The sequence below is a fragment of the Ahaetulla prasina genome, chromosome 1 (genome assembly GCF_028640845.1).
Source record: "Ahaetulla prasina isolate Xishuangbanna chromosome 1, ASM2864084v1, whole genome shotgun sequence".
Taxonomy (NCBI): domain Eukaryota; kingdom Metazoa; phylum Chordata; class Lepidosauria; order Squamata; family Colubridae; genus Ahaetulla; species Ahaetulla prasina.
This window is the reverse complement of record NC_080539.1, coordinates 230,305,483-230,320,013: the sequence shown is the minus strand read 5'-3', so window position 1 is coordinate 230,320,013 and position 14,531 is coordinate 230,305,483.

The following is a 14,531-nucleotide window of genomic DNA, read 5'->3' as shown; positions in this document are numbered from 1 at the left end:
TCTCTCTCAGACTTCACTGGGAAATAAAAAAAAGATGGTTGGAGCAACATTAGTAGATTACAGTCCACAACTGTCAGTGGCTTCATCTAGTAGTAGTAGTAATATAAATAATAATATAAATAATAATATATACAATATCTCTTTTCTTCATTAAACATGAAACTCAGTCATTATTATTATTTATATTATAATAATTTTAATAATAATTTTAATAAATAGAAGAAGAAGAAGAAGAATAAGAATAAAATTATTAATGATAATTAAGCTCTAGGACTTTAGAATTCAAACAGACAGGCACCTGCTACATAACACCCCAGACTTAACAATTGTCGATAGACAAAAAAGTCTGGATAATGGATGTGGCAGTGCCTGGATAGAGCAGAATAGAAGAGAAAGAATTGGGGAAGATAACAAAATACAAAGACCTATAAATAGAAATAGAACGACTGTGGCAAAGGCAAGCAAAGGTAGTACCAGTAATAATAGGCACCTTGGGTGCAATTCCAAAACAACTGGAGCACCACTTGAACGCCATTGGCATTGACAAATTTGCCATCAGTCAATTGCAGAAGGTGGCTTTACTTGGAACAGCTTCCATCCTGCGATGATATCTGTAACACCATCAAAGATCCAGATTGCCTATCCCACGTCCTTGGTAAGGACTCAATAGGTACACAAAAATGCCAAACCCAGTCAACATCTGACTGACTGTGAATAATGATGATAATAATAATAATAATAATAATAATAATAATAATAATAATAATAATAATAATAATAATAATAATAATAATAATAATAATCCCCAGTGAGGTATTAACTTGACTTAGTTTTGGGGCTTGTGCCCTGAGGAAGATGGGAGCTATGCCAGAGGTTTAGCCATATTGGATAGGTCTCTTCAGAGAAGCCAGGCAAAGATTGTCTCTCCCATAAACAATGTGGTGTGATGTCATTTACAGAAACCCATACCTGATCAGTTATCAACGAGGAGCATATTAGATGTTGGAGTTCCTGGACATCTGATGACAAATAGACTACAGGGTTCACATCTGTTGGCTGAGCAACCAAAACCAACAGTTGCAACACCACTGGAATAAAAGGTGTTTATCTGCTGCAAATATACCAAGATTGAAAACAAAGAAATAATGTTCTGTTTCTACAAATCAAGTCCAATAAGAACAGGATATCTGGAAAAAATACACCAGTTCTGGAAAAAAAACATGCATAATCAGAAATAAAAGAATAAAGTCTAGTACAGTGTTGGCAAACCTTTTCGGGAGTGCATGCACATGCGGGGGAGCGCCGGAAACCAGAAGAGCAGTTCCGTGGCGCACACATGAAAAAGTGCCAAAAACTGGAAGAGCAGTTCCCCAGCATGGATGCATGTGCTGGGAAGCTGAGCTTCCAGTTTCCAGTGTGTGCATGTGTGTCAGTCACCTGGTCTTCCAGTTTCTGGCGCACATGCGAGCATGAAGATCCGCTAACCAATGCACATGTGCGTGCCGGAAACTAGAAGCTCAGCTTCCTGGCATATGCATGCGCGCCAGGGAGCTGCTCTTCTGGTTTCTGGTGTCTCCATGCGTGCCTCCATGAGTGTCTCCATGCGTGCCTCCATGCGTGCACGAAGACTAATTAGTGGGTGTCCCTGTCTGCACTGGAACCCGGAAGGCTGGAATACCTGGAGAGATGCTCCACTTCCGGCACATGTGCCATAGGTTCGTCATCACGGGTCTACTAGATAAATCTTGTATTATAATGTATTATAATTTATAATATAGTATTCATAGAAACAAAACTAGAAGAACTGTAAAAGTCTACCCAGCGCAAAGAAATCAAAGTTTTGCCAGAAGTAGCTCAAGCTGTATGGGCAAACTAGGGGAGTCCCCAATAGAGGAAGCCAGCATAGCTATTGAATCTTTCATTGTTATGGTCCACCAGCAGCCTGTGGAGCTGGCAGTGGAGTCGGACAGTGATGAGGAAGAACATGGGCCAGTCCTGGAGGCTGGGGAAGGCCTGGATGAGGAATCTGCGTTGGAGGCAGAGGTGGAGCCAGGGCCATCTGGGAGTGATGTGTGGACTCCGGAGCCTCCAGAAGCTGACAGTAGTGAGGCAGAAGAACAGGAGGAGCCTGTTCCTAATGCACGCATGAGAAGAGCTGCCAGAAGGCAAGAGCAGTTAAAGCAAAGAGGACAACTCGGGAGTAGGGCTGAAAGATTGGCCCCTCTCATAAGGCTTAAAAGACCAGTGATGGCATTTGGGCTCTTTGCCAGAAAACAACGTTGATAGACTTGCTCTTTGTCTTGCTGCATTTATTTCTTGTTGGCATCTTCTGCTTTTGAAATTTTGAAATTGAAGAATTGTGTTATGAAGAATTTGCTTTGATTTAGTTTGGACTACGCTGAGAATGAGTTAATTCTCAGCTGTTTTAATAAACTTTTAATAAACTTTTAATAAAGTCTGTTTGTTTTTGAACTGATTGTGTTTACCTACTCTGGCATGGGTCATAACATTCATTCCCAAACCAAGCACTCTCTCTTCTGCCTTCTCAGAAAAAACAAAGGCCTCTAATTAAAAAAGAATTGAAACAAAGAATAACTGGCTTCTAGAAGAGCATAAAAACAACAGAATAAGCTTTTCTGCATTGTTCCAAGAAACAGCTAGTACAAATATGAAAATATGTCAAATACAAGTACCAGCAAGAAACAAGTCAATAAATGTACAGCATGGCTGCAGTGATAACACAATACATGGGATGCAAAATCAGTAAAAAAGCCAAATAGTGCATCACCAAAATGAATGATCGAGCTAGAAAATAAGATCAGCAACCTAAGGGCAGGTGATGCAAGCTAAAACATATGAAAGAAAAAAGCAGGTAAAGAACAAGAACATCAGGAAACATCCGATCAAGAAATATCACCTAGAAATGAGGAAGGTTAAGGAAGAATTGGAAACAATAAAGCAGCAGATTTGAAGCTCAAGTGGCATGTTTAAAGTAGAATATCCAATTTCAGTCCAATTAGAATTATTTCTACCAATCCCCCAATAGAGAGACTACAGAAATTGAAATATAGAAATTGTATTGTATTTTATTTTACTTTATTGTACATTGGTATGGCTAAAATCTAATCAATAAATTATTGTGGTTGATCTCACAGTTAGCCAACCATTGTGAAAAGTGGAAAGTTCAAGTGGAAAGAACTTGTTTTCAACTAGTTGAATCTTTCAATACCAGGTAGATTTTACCAGATGTTAACTAGTCTTTTTTTTTTTTTTTGCATTTATATCCCGCCCTTCTCCGAAGACTCAGGGCGGCTTACACTATGTCAAGCAATAGTCTTCATCCATTTGTATATTATATACAAAGTCAACTTATTGCCCCCAACAATCTGGGTCCTCATTTTACCTACCTTATAAAGGATGGAAGGCTGAGTCAACCTTGGGCTGCTGTTAATAACAGACTGTCTTACCAGTCTGAGCCACAGAGGCCCTTCAATTTTTCCTCCATGTGGTATGTTAAACTGCTTGGCAATGAGTGGGTGATAAGGGACGTGCATAAGCGCACAAACGTGCCTACCGTTCCTGTCCTATTGTTTTTTTTTCTTTTCTTCTTATATATACGCTTATACCTCCTTATATTTACTCATATATGTGTTTATATACTATATAATCTTTTGTATGATACCTACATATATTGTTGTGACAAAATAAAAAAAATAAATATCATAATCCTCCTCCTTATCCTCCTCCTCATCATCTCAGACACACATCTTAAATGTGAGTAAATAGAACCAATTTCAGTTGACCGCAAGAAGGATCTGCCATTAAGGAAACAAATGATAATACAGTATCTTAAATCAAAAATCAAGCACAGTATTTTTCGGAGTATAAGATACTCCAGACTATAAGATGCACCTACCTTTTTTGGGGAGGAAAACAAAAAAAAATCTGCCTCTTCCTCTCAGCAATTTTCCTCCTTACAGGAAACAGCAAACAGCCTACTTTAGTTTCATTTTCAGCACCGCCTGATTAGCACAAGAAAAAAAAAATCTGCCTCCCAGCGATTTGCCTCCTTGCAGGAAACAGAAGAGGACGGTGCAGCAATAGGCAATGGCAATCCCTGCAACCTGAAACAGCTGAGGATCAGGAGGCCGATTTAACCGACAATCAACTGCTTGTGCTAATCAGGCTGTGCTGAAGCTGAAATGGGCTGTTTGTTGTTTGCTGCAAAGAGGTAAATTGCTGGGAGGCAGAGGCCAAATGGTGGGGGCTGGCAGGTGGGTGGGGCTACATTCGGTATATAAGACACACCCAAATTTTCACCCTCTTTTGTGGGAGGGAGTGCGTCTTATACTCCAAAAAATACAGTACATCATTTTGCAACTTGAATATTGTATGAACCAAATCATTCTGATTTGTAAATAATTTATGGCTTATTTTATTGGATTCCATATAATCAGCTACTGTGGATAATTCAGTAAACTAGAGTTCAGTGAAATAGACATTAGTTCCGTTGGATCAACCCAGCACTGTGAAATAATCTGTGATTCAAATTTGAAGAGGAAATGTAACTACATTATGATTTCTAGGATGTAGGTAGTGAGGATGCTCAGGGTTTAATTCTAGGACTAATGTTTTTTTAACATGTTTATAAATGATTTGGAATAGGGCGTACTAGTGGAATAACTAGGTTTGCTGACAACACAAAATCGTTCAGAGTGATTAAAAACAATAAGAGACTGTGAAGAGCTCCAAATGAATGGGTCCTTCCTTACATATGGCAGATGTCCTTCAAGTTTAAAGTGATGTACATTGCTGCCCAAAATCTTAGCTACTCATACAAACTCATGGAATCAGAGCTAACAGCGACCAATAAGGAAAGAGATTTTGTAATAATGATAAACAGTTCTGTATGGTATGAATTAAGCAGTCAAGGAGAAACTGTTCTCCCCTTTGCAAACTACTACCGCTGGTCACTCCATGAAATCGAAAGCCGAAAGAAGCAAGACAGACAAAAAAGGATTTTTAAAATACAACATATAATTCAATTTTGGAATTTGCGACCACAGGAAGTGATGCTGGTTCCTGGCTTAGCTGGCTTCAAAAAACAGCTGGACCAATTCATGAAAGTAATGGCTATTAGCCTTGGTGGCAGTGTGATTGCCTCTGAAGGATATCTGCTGGGACTTCCTCCTTTGTGCCATTGAGACAACAGAGTGGGGATCCATCCAATCCCACAGGGAACTGCTAATGTTTTTATAAACAATTAACAATATCAAATTGGTTACCCTTCTGAGCTTTCTCCCATAACATTCCAGTGTCTCTCTTTGTCACTTCATTTCATGCAGGTTGTACCAGATAGACTGGAGATGGAAAGGAAAATTCTACAGCAGACTTAGGAGTGACCAGAAACAATAGCTTAGACACAATTGTTGTTCATTAGGAAAGCGTCTAGGAGATTTATGTAATGTGTGCATGGAGCCAAAGAGCCATCTAGGCTAGGCAGGCAGATGAAAATTAACAGGTTCTGCATATTATTTAACAGAGACTGTATTTAATGTGTACCTTTCCTTCAATTCTAAACCTTTCTTTCGAGAAGTCTCATAAATTTGAGTGAACTAATTCTAGGACTGTTTGGACATCCTTTGACTAACAGTATTGAAAAATAACACTCTACTGCTGTAACTCCCATTTCCACTAGATGGCAACCATGGTTTGCTTATTTTCTAAACTCTCCATACAAAATAAATACCTAAAGAAACTTCACTGGGAGGAAAAAAATGCTAATGATGGGAAAATAACAGGTTGCTCAATGGATCATTTTCTGTTGCTGAGGTGCATTGTAATTGTTGCTGCCTTTATTAGTGTTTTGCCTCTAGACCTCTGTTTTCAAAGGTGCAAAGAATAAAAAAAAAAGTAGCAAATTCTCATCCAGGCCAAATGTTACCCCAGCTTTAATTAGATGTAATTGGAGATGTGGAGCTGTTGTTATTTCACATTTCTTTCTCCAGGCTCTGTTTCACGTTTGGTTAACCCTTGTGATGTTGTATCAACCTGCTGGGCTTGATGGAGCACATTCTTCGCTGTATTAAGGAACTCAGGTAGGCACAAACCCAGCATGATGACTCCATGCGGTGGGAGGAACTTATCTAAGTGTTTTAGGAAATAAGCAGCAAACTGAGACCGAGAACAGGCTGAAGGAGAATCTCCGGAAGCCCTTGGGAGTTACAACGCATAAATCTTGTCACTCCATAAAGGACGTCGAGCAAAGAAAATTGAAATATTGGGATCACATGTTCAGGATAGAACTCCTTACAAGGGACCATGCTAGAAAGGGAAAGAAGATTGGAAGGAGATGAAAAGAGACATTTGAAAATATTTACAGATCCCTCACATCCTGGACATAAACTATTTCAACTCCTACCCTCAAAACGACGCTATAGAGCACTGCACAACAGAACAACTAGACACAAGAACAGTTTTTTCCCGAAGGCCATCACTCTGCTAAACAAATAATTCCCTCAACACTGTCAAACTATTTACTAAATCTGCACCACTATTAATCTTCTCATTGTTTCCATCACCAATCTCTTTTCACTTATGACTGTATGACTGTAACTTTGTTGCTGGTAATCCTTATGATTTATATTGATATATTGACCATCATTTGTGTTGTAAATGTTGTACCTTAATGAAGGTATCTTTTCTTTTATGTACATTGAGAGCATATGCACCAAGACAAATTCCTTGTGTATCCAATCACACTTATTTATTTATTTATTTATTTTGTCACAACAATATATGTAGGTATCATACAAAAAGATTATATAGTAAATAAACATATATATATATCTATATATATAAAAAACAATAGGACAGGAACGGTAGGCACGTTTGTGCGCTTATGCACGCCCCTTATGGTCCTCTTAGGAATGGGGTGAGGTCAATAGTAGAAAGTTTTTGGATAAAACTTTTGGGATTATGGGAAGAGACCACAGAGTCAGGTAAAGTATTCCAAGCACTGATGATTCTGTTACAGAAGTCATATTTTCTGCAATCTAGATTAAAGCGGTTGACATTAAGTTTAAATCTATTAGTTGCTCTAGTATTATTGCAATTAAAGCTGAAGTAGTCTTTAACAGGAAAGACATTACAATAGATGATTCTGTGAGTTAAGCTTAGGTCTTGTCGAAGGCGACGGAGTTCCAAGTTTTCTAAGCCTAGGATTTCAAGTCTGGTGGGATAAGGTATTTTGTTGTTTTCAGAGGAATGGAGAACTCTTCTTGTAAAATATTTCTGGACACGTTCAATTGTATTGATGTCAGAGATATGGTGAGGGTTCCAAACAGGTGAGCTGTATTCTAGAATTGGTCTTGCAAATGTTTTATATGCTCTGGTTAGTAGTGTGGTGTTTTTGGAAAAGAAGCTATGCAAAATTAGGTTAACAATTCTTAGAGCTTTTTTTGCTATGTAGTTGCAGTGGGCTTTGGCACTTAGATCATTTGACCTGAAAACTCCAAGGTCTTTGACGGGATGGGGGTCGTCTGTAAGGTAATGTCCATCTAGTATGTATTTAGTTTTTGGGTTCTTTTTTCCTATATGTAAGACTGAGCATTGGCTGGTTGAAATTTGGAGCTGCCAATTTTTAGACCAAGCGGATAGATGATCAAGGTCGTTTTGAATGATAGAAGTATTGTCTGTGGTGTTGAATAGTTTGACATCAGCAAAGAGAACACAATTACTTGAGATGTGGTCACAGAGGTCATTAATGTATAGTATAAAGAGTGTTGGTCCAAGGACGCTGCCTTGAGGAACGCCACTCTTGACAGGAACAGGATTCGATAAAGCATTGCCAATTTTGACCACTTGTTGTCTGTTAGACAGAAAAGCAGATATCCATTTGTGGAGGGGTCCTGAGATGCCATAGGATGTTAGTTTTAGGAGAAGTTTATTGTGTACTACTGAGTCAAAAGCTTTGCAGAAGTCTATGTAGATTGCATCTATTGATTTGCCTTGATCGAGATTTGAAGTCCATATGTTTTTGCAGTGGAGAAGTTGTAAGTTACATGATAATTTTTTCCTGAAACCAAATTGTTTGTTGGAGAGTAGGTTGTTAGTTTCTAAGTGTGAGGTAATGGATTGGTTGATGATAGATTCCATGACTTTGCAGGTGACGCAGCAAAGGGAGATCGGTCTATAGTTTTCGACTAAGCTGGGGTCTCCTTTTTTGAAGATAGGGATGACTGTGGCTAGTGACCAAAGTTTGGTCCATCACCAATCTCTTTCCACTTATGACTGTATGACTGTAACTTTGTTGCTGGTAATCCTTATGATTTATATTGATATATTGACCATCATTTGTGTTGTAAATGTTATACCTTGATGAAGGTATCTTTTCTTTTATGTACATTGAGAGCATATGCACCAAGACAAATTCCTTGTGTATCCAATCACACTTATTTATTTATTTATTTATTTTGTCACAACAATATATGTAACTATCATACAGAAAGGTTATATAGTATATAAAGGTATAAGCATATATATATATATATATATATATATATATATGAAGAAGAAAAGAAAAACAATAGGACAGGAATGGTAGGCACGTTTGTGCGCTTATGCACACCCCTTATGGTCCTCTTAGGAATGGGGTGAGGTCAATAGTAGAAAGTTTTTGGTTAAAGCTTTTAGGATTATGAGAAGAGACCACAGAGTCAGGTAAAGTATTCCAAGCACTGATGATTCTGTTACAGAAGTCATATTTTCTGCAATCTAGATTAAAGCGGTTGACATTAAGTTTAAATCTATTGGTTGCTCTTGTATTATTGCAATTAAAGCTGAAGTAGTCTTTGACAGGAAGGACATTACAATAGATGATTCTATGAGTTAAACTTAGGTCTTGCCGAAGGCGACGGAGTTCCAAGTTTTCCAAGCCCAGGATTTCAAGTCTAGTGGGATAAGGTATTTTGTTGTTTACAGAGGAATTTCAAGTCTAGTGAATTTCAACTCTTCTTGTAAAATATTTCTGGACACGTTCAATTGTATTGATGTCAGAGATATGGTGAGGGTTCCAAACAGGTGAGCTGTATTCTAGAATTGGTCTAGCAAATGTTTTATATGCTCTGGTTAGTAGTGTAGTGTTTTTGGAAAAGACGCTACGCAAGATTAGGTTTACAACTTTTAGAGCCTTTTTTGCTATGTATTTGCAGTGGGCTTTGGCACTTAGATCATTTGACATGAAAACTCCAAGGTCTTTAACGGGATGGGGGTCATCTGTAAGGTAATGTCCATCAAGCAAGTACTTAGTGTTTGGGTTCTTTTTTCCTATATGTAAGACTGAGCATTTGCTAGTTGAGATTTGGAGTTGCCAAGTTTTAGACCAAGCGGTTAGATGATCAAGGTCTTTTTGAATGATAGATGTATTATCAGTGGTGTTAAATAGTTTGACATCGTCAGCAAAGAGAACACAATTACTTGAGATATGGTCACAAAGATCATTAATGTATAGTATGAAGAGTGTTGGTCCAAGGATGCTGCCTTGAGGAACGCCACTCTTGACAGGAACAGGATTTGATAGAGCATTGCCAATTTTGACCACTTGTTGTCTATTAGACAGAAAAGCAGATATCCATTTGTGAAGGGGTCCTGAAATGCCGTAGGATTTTAGTTTTAGGAGAAGTTTATTGTGTACTACTGAGTCAAAAGCTTTGCAGAAGTCTATGTAGATTGCATCTATTGTTTTGCATTGATCAAGATTTGTAGTCCATATGTTTTACAGTGGAGTCCATATGTTTTTACACTTGGCCAATAAGAAATTCTATTCTATTCTATTCTATTCTATTCTATTCTATTCTATTCTATTCTATTCTATTCTATTCTATTCTATTCTATTCTATTCTATTCTATTCTATTCTGTTCTGTTCTATTTGGAATAGCTAGAGAGACAACTGGACTAAATAATGAAGAATGTGCAATGGGTAGACATGATGAAACTCATGATTGTAAGTATCCAGAAAGGAGAAGACACTTGAACTGAACTGGTCTGGTCATTATTCTGTGACACTTTAATAACTAATTTGAATTCATTTTACTTATACTCCTACCTTTCTGTCCTTAAAAAAAAAAAAGGCCCATCCTAACAGTGTAACCTCCCCACCCTCCAATGCTTAACGTTTTGTAAAATATTTAATTTTAACCATTAAACTGATACAAGGCCTGGCTGAAGACAAAAGGCTTAAACTTTTTCCTGAAAGTGAAAAGAATGGGAGAGGTTGAATGGAATCTCAAAGTGCATTTAGGAATCACTTGAAAGCCACTGTGGTCTAATAATGGGTAAGTTATTGGACCAAGCCCAGGATGACTCAGGGTTAGGTCATCATGCAGCCATGGAAGCTCACTAGATGTCTTTGGCTAAATTTCAGCCTAATTTGTCCCACAGGGTTATTGTTTTGGAATAAAATAAGGGGGCAGACCTATTAAGTTTCAAACTGCATTCATTAGGTGCCTGGGGCAGACAGATTTTATTATTCTACTTACTATCTCCATGGAGATTTATACCAATAATTATTCTAGAAAGGGATCTGTGTCTATAGCAGAGGAATTTACCTAAAGCTCATATACCTTCATATCACTAATTCACCAAAACAGAATTTCTATTGGAAACATAGGGTGAGAGAGTAACCAGAAGAAGAGGTCCATAGTAGCCACGAACTGGCACTGCAGTTCCTCAGATAAGAAGCTTGAGATAGTTTAATGTCAGTCTCAGGATCAGACAGCTCAGAAGAAAACAAAGGAAAGACGATACTGTGTCTATACAGTATGCAAATACAGCAACACACATTTAAAGCAGAGAGATTATTAGATTATTGCATTCATCCCAATTGTATGTTAGGTTTATATCCCTTTCTTCCTTCCAGAGCTCAGAGTGACTTAATGAGACTTAATAAAACTCCCCCTTATTTTATCCCAAAGTAACAATCCTGATAGGTGATGGATGCAGGACTGACATTTTCTTCCAGATGTCCTAGACCTTTAGGTAGATTGTTAGGCTAGAAAAACCACTTTTCCAGTCATCATGAGTCCTTGATTAGGCTGCCATCCTATGCAAAGGAAATCTGGCCCTGTATCTGCTTTTGCTGACAGACATCTCAGGAGTTGGTCCCATGTATGTCCATCTCCTGAAAACGTTCGTTAACAACTAGTCTCAATAGAGACAGCAGCAAAGGTGTTTGAAACTGGTGAGTTTAATGGTGATAGCCAAGGACTCAACAATGACTTGTATTTTTTAAAATAGAAAGTGGGAATTGCATCATTTGCTTCTAAGTTTCACCTATGAGTCAAGCTCAGGTTCTGGCAAGTAAATTAATATTTATTTAAGTCTTCCAACCAGATGCTGCTGAAAGATTAGGGCATGCTTCTTTGCTTGCATTGACAACAGTTTGGATGAGAAAAGTTTCCCCCTCTTTATTAAAGATTTAAAACAATCTAGTAAATGGCCAAACTTTTAATTCCTATTAATTTGCATGGAAAACATTTAAAGCTGGATATAATTGTAATGAGGCTTAACATAGTAAACTTCAAGGGATCCATTTTCTTTTCTCTATTTACTCAGTTCTTCAACAGATTGATGGAAGGGTTGGCTCAGGGAGGAGGCATCACTTCCTAGATTGACCTCTGCAATTGCAGGAGGTTTCTACCTCAAGATCAGAAATCAGAGCAGGCAGGATACAGTCCTAGTTGGCATGCTTCCCATTGTTACCACAGCAAATTTTCAAATTCATTTCCTAGAACTTAATTCAGTTTGGATCCAAGGAACAACTGAACTGAAAATTATTGTCAAAAGAATAGTCCATTTTATAATGGGAGGGGAAATGGTATGAATCTAATGGCTGAAGTCTATATATCATGCATAAGTATGGGAACTGGAGATACTAAAAATGTCTCTTCTTTTTTGAAGAGTAGTCTGTAAACCAGGGATGTTATTGGAGTCAAAGTGAAAGTTAAATTTCTTCTAATTTGAATCTATAGGTCAGGGCTGGGCAACTATGGCCCCTTTATGACCTATGGACTTCAACTCCCAGAATTCCTGAGCCAGCATGCTGGCTCAGGAATTCTGGGAGTTGAAGTCCATAGGTCATAAAGGGGCCATAGTTGCCCAGCCCTGCTATAGGTAATCTTGACTTAAAAACTGCCCTGCTTAACAATTGTTTGAAGTTACAACGGTATTGAAAAAGTCACTTTGCAGCTGGTCCTCACACTTATGACTGTTGCAGCATCCCCTCATCACATGATGAGATTCAGGTGCTTTGAAATCAACTGTTGCAGTTTTTCATGGTCACATGATCACCATTTGCATACTTCATAGCTAGCTTCTGACAAGCGGAGCCAACGGAGAAGCCAGCAGTAAAATTGCAAGTTGCGGTCATGTGATGTCTCACTTAACAAGTGGCAAAAGTCTGCTGCAGCCATCTGACATATTGCTTAATCACTGTGTCACTTAGTGGTAGTGTTGGCTGTCCCAATTGTATATAGGTAAAGGTTCCCCTCGCATATAGGTGCTAGTCGTTCCCGACTGTAGGGGGTGGTGCTCATCTTCATTTCAAAGCCTAAGAGCCAGCGCTGTCTGATGTGGTCATGTGGCTGGCATGATTAAACACCAAAGGTGCACAGAACGCTGTTACCTTCCCGCCAAAGGTAGTCCCTATTTTTCTACTTGCATTTTTTACATGCTTTCAAACAGTTAGATTGGCAGAAGCTGGGACAAGTAATGGGAGCTCACCCCGTTACGTGGCACTAGGGATTCGAACCGCTGAACTGCCGACCTTTTGATCGACAAGCTCAGCATCTAAGCCACTAAGCCACCGTGTCCCCTTGTTATTATTGTGTATAGCTGTATATAATTTAATAGTTACTAATATTATTCCTCATCTATTTATGGTTTTTTTCTTCTTCTGCTGCATTACAGAATTCAACGTGGTAGCAGCTTTTGGTGGTGGCTTTTTGGAGGCCACTGGGTGCCCATCTTTGTATTAAAGTTTGTGACAGAAAATGAGTCTTTTCTCTAAACGGTCTTATGATAATGAAGCTAAATTCTGTTGCTTGAGTAATAGGGTATAGAGTTCAATTGTAGAGTGTCTGTTTTGCATTTTACTCTCCGTCCTCTGATTTGATCTCTGGCCCTTTGAGTTGATTTACATAGACCAAGTTATTAAGAGCACAGCAGTAATGAGCTCCTGTTTTGTCAAATGCATAGCTTCATTTCAGCAATTCACAGGTACTCCAATACGTTGACTGAATTCCTAGTGACCACAAGTTCCCTGTGAATTGCAGGGCAGAGAGTCACTTTCTGTATATCACATATGATCAGTTTGTAACTGGATGCCCCATACAGGTAACTTATAGCAATACCACAAAAGTCTCATTTAGAAGCAAATGATATGAAATAGGCTGGGCTACTGTAATCAAATCGCTTTGAAGAAAGTTTGTAAAGTGGCATTCTTTTTAATAAAAATGGAAAGTTGTGTTGAAATGTTTCCAGAAACATGAAGGCAGATTAATCGATGGGCACCTGATGCTATTATTTTCTGGCAGTTAAAATTTTTAATTTTTCTGTTTATGAAATGATAGGATAATCCTTCAATCATTTTCTTTTAGAACTAGCATTTTACTGCTAAAAAAAATCCAGAAATTCAAGAAATTTGCTCAGAATATACATTATTAAGTTGGCTGTCCAAATTGAATAAAGTCTGCGGGAGATTTCTTTTTGAATACAATAAGGGAAGTGGATGAATGTTTTTCAGATTTTTCCCTGTTGAGCCCCTACTGCTGTGCCATTCTTGTGATATTTTCAATAGCTTTGCTTTGAATCATGGAGTTAGATGATCACAACAACTCATGCTTTGCTCTCCAGGTAGGAGCTGCAAAAATCAGTGCATATGGCCAGTACAAGACACCTAGAAATGGGCACATAAACTACATTACATACAATTCAAAAAAGACAATCAAAAAGCTAAAAGACTACAACACTTCCTGACCAGCAATCAATACCCAGATAGATAGAGATTAACACTAGGCAGTAAACAATATCCAGGCAAGGAACTCTCATCTTAGTAAACTCATCTCAGTAAACTCAGCCTAATCAAGGAACCACCAAGAACACTTCCACCAACACTGACACTTATATATAAACAGAGAGCAAACACCATTCCCTTCTAGTACTGATGATGTTACCTAGTTAGGTAATGAAATGTCTGCAAGAGAACAACCAAGATCAGAGAGCTGTCAGTGTTCCAAGTAATACACCCATAACGAACACAACTCCAAGGCAGGTAGACTCCTCAAAGAATAGTTTGGATATATCATATTGGCACAAGCTGGTGGAAATTGACTCTGAATGTTCCTGTGGTTTTCACCTAATTAAAAGTAAGTTTTCTCCCTTTCTCAAACAATCAGTCACAGGGTCCAATCAGGGTTCCATCTGGTTGCCTGGTAACTTCATTCTTCCTCTCTATTTTTTATAATTTATAATT